Here is a 3,147-nt window from a genome sequence, read left to right as displayed (position 1 = left end):
TGCATCTAAGGTAAAGACAAGGTGTGGGCAGTGAGCATGTCAGTGCAGATTCCTGCACAGACTAGACAATTCCATGGGTATGTGAATGCATGTCTTCAAGAGTGCTGAGAGGTGCATTGGAGAAGTGAGTGCAGGTGCATGCACAGGCCAGAAGGAGATGGGTTGGTGAGAACAAGTGTCTGCAGGGCCCAGAGAGGGGAGGTGGGCCTGGGCATATAGTTATCTGTACAGGCTTGTAAAAGGGCAGTGGCATGTGAGTCCATGCCTGCAGAGCCCAGGGGTGTCAGTGGATCTGTAGCTGCAGATGCCTGCACAGGCCAGATGTGGGAAGTAAGCATTGAGTTCTGGATTCTGAGCAGGAGCAGTGGGCACATGAGTGCAGGTATATGCTGAGGGCAGAGGCAGGCAGTGGGTATGTGAGTGTGTGTGCCTGCAGAGACAAGGGGACTGTGGTACATGAGTGCAGATGTGTTCAGGGTACAGAAGAGGGCACAGACATGTGAGTCTATGTGTCTGCAGAGGGCAGAGAGAGAAGGTGGTCATGTGTGTGCAGGTGCATCCAGCAGTTAGAGTGGGTTATTTTGCATGTGAGTGCCCTTGCCTGTAGAGGCCACAGAGGGTCAGCTGGACTTTGAGTGTGGGTGCCTGCAGAGGCTCAGGTGGTCAGTGACCGTGTGAGTGCACGAGCCTGTAGAGGATAGATGTTCAGTGGACATGGGAGTGCACATACCCACAGAGGTCAGTGTGGGGCAGTGTGCATGTGAGGATAGGTACGTGCAGAGGCCAGGGAAGGCAATTGTTATATGAAGGTGTCATGGACATGTAGGTGAAGATATCTACAGACATTAGATGGGTAAAGTGGGCATGTGGGTACAGGGACCTGCAGAGGGCAGAGTGGGTCAGTGTGTATTTCAGCATAGGTGTCTTCAGAGGACAGAGGAGGGCAGTGTTTATCTGAGTGTCCAGAAAGGACAGTGTTTATCTATGCACATGCCTGCAGGATCACAGGGTGGTTGGCGAGCATCTGAATGCAGATTCCTGCAGAGGCAGTGATCATGTGAGTTCAGGTACCTACAGAGGGCAGAGTAGGGCAGTAGACATGTGAGTGTAGGTACATGCAGAGGGCATGGGGGGGCATATTGGGTAAGTCAGTGCAGGTGCCTGCAGAAGCCAGAGGTGAGCAGTTGACATGTAACTTCAGTTGCATGTAGCCACCAGAGAGGGGCAGAGGGCATGTGAATGCAAGCATCTGCAGATGGTAGAGTGGAGCAGTTGGCATATTAATGAACATGCCAGGAGAGGTCATAAGGAGGCAGTGGGCATGTGAGTGCCAGTCACTACAGAGGCAAAGTGTGCAGGGGCATATGAGTGCAGATGCCTGCAGAGGCCAGGGTCAGGCAGTGGGCTTTTGAATGCAGGGTTCCTATAGAGGCCAGAGAAGGGTGCAGGTTATGTGAGTGCAGATGTCTGGAGAGGACAGAGGGTGGCATTGGGCTTCTGAGAACAAGTAACTATAGAGGGCAGAGAGATACAGTGGACATGGGAGTAGAGGGTCCTGCAGAGTCTAGAGAGGCATTGGGCATGGAGCACATGGGCCTGCAGAATCTAGAGAAGGGCAGTGGGCATGGGAGTTCATGTCCATGGGGATGGAGCAGAGGTGCAGTGGTAACATGGGTGTATGTGTCTGCAGAGGCCAGAGAGTGTCAGAGAGTGTGTGAGTGCAGGTGCCTGCAGAGGACAGGCTGGCAGTGGGTATGCGAGTGCAGGAGCCTGCAGAGCAGGAAGGGTTTGGTGTGTATGTGAGTGCAGGAGCCTGAGGATGCCAGAGGAGGGCATTGTGCATATGAATGAGTGCAAGTGCCTACAGATGAAATGGGGTGGTGGGCATGTGAGTCCTGGTGCCAGCAGAGGCCAGAGGGGGCCAGTGGGCATGTGAGCCCAAGTGAATGCAAAGACCAGGGTGTCCATGGACTGTGAGTGCAGGAGCATACAGAGGTCTGTAGCTGCTTGTATTACAAATGCTAATGATCTTCCCCCAAAACTGTTTGCAGGAGTGGGTCTGCACATAGCCTCTGGGAACCTGCACCCAGTTGCTTCTGAATAAAGATGTCAGCAACCAGTAGCTTGGGAGGACGGACAGAGGTGGGCTTTTAGGATTTCCTGGGTTTGGTTCCTAGAGGAGAGGAAGACAGAGATCATCCATGCAATAGGAGAGTGTGAAGAGAGGACAGACAGAGACAGCCTTGGGGTAGAGAAGCAAGGATTCTCCCGGGGCTGCAGGCCAGGGAAGTGCAGCCCAGAGACTGCACAAATGGGTCCTGAGCAGCCAAGATGGAGCATAGAAATTAGCAAATAGTAACTCACAATTATCAGCAGGAGTGGATTCTAGCAGCGTAGAAACTAGGCAATTGCCCAGCTTTAGTGCTGCTTAAGTCATTAGTATATAAAGACAGTGTGTGTGTGTGTGTGTGTGTGTGTATGTGTGTGTGTGTTTTATTCAGAAACTTAATTGAGGTGGATAGCAAGCCCATGCTGGGCTTCATTTCTTAATAATTAATTCAACAGAGGTCAGATATGGGAAGTGGATTTGCGAGTTCACATTCCTGCCAAGGACAAGAATGTCCCATGCATGAATGTGCCTGCCGAGGTCAGTGTGGGATGTTGAACTGTGAGTGCAGGTGCCTACAGAGGCCAGGGAGGGGAGCTGGGCATGTGAGTGCAGGAGCCTTCCGAGGGCAAAGTTAAGCAGTGCATATTTGAGAGTACATTTCTGCAGAGGCCATGAAGACAGGGACATGTGAGTGGAAGTGTGGATACAGATCAGAGACTCCCAGGGAGCATGAGAGTAGAGGTTCCTTCAGAGCCCAGGCAGGGAGGAGGCATGTGCCTGCAGAGGTCAGAGGGTGGCAGTGAGCATGTCAGCTCAGGTTCCTACAGAGGCCAGGCAAGAAGTGGTCATGTGAATGCAGGAGACAGGAGCAGCCAGGGAAGGGCATGTGAGTGCAGGTGTGTCACTGCAAGTGCTTGGGAAAGCCAGGCAGGTATATGAACGTGACTGCAGGTTCCTGTGCATGGCAGGCATGCAGTGCACCTGTGTGGGCTGCAGCCATCAGAGATCTAGTTGTAGCAGTGGGGATGGGAATGCAC

Source organism: Apodemus sylvaticus, chromosome X (assembly GCF_947179515.1).
Source record: "Apodemus sylvaticus chromosome X, mApoSyl1.1, whole genome shotgun sequence".
Lineage (NCBI taxonomy): Eukaryota > Metazoa > Chordata > Mammalia > Rodentia > Muridae > Apodemus > Apodemus sylvaticus.
The sequence above is the reverse complement of the archived record's forward strand: the minus strand, read 5'-3'. Positions refer to the sequence as shown.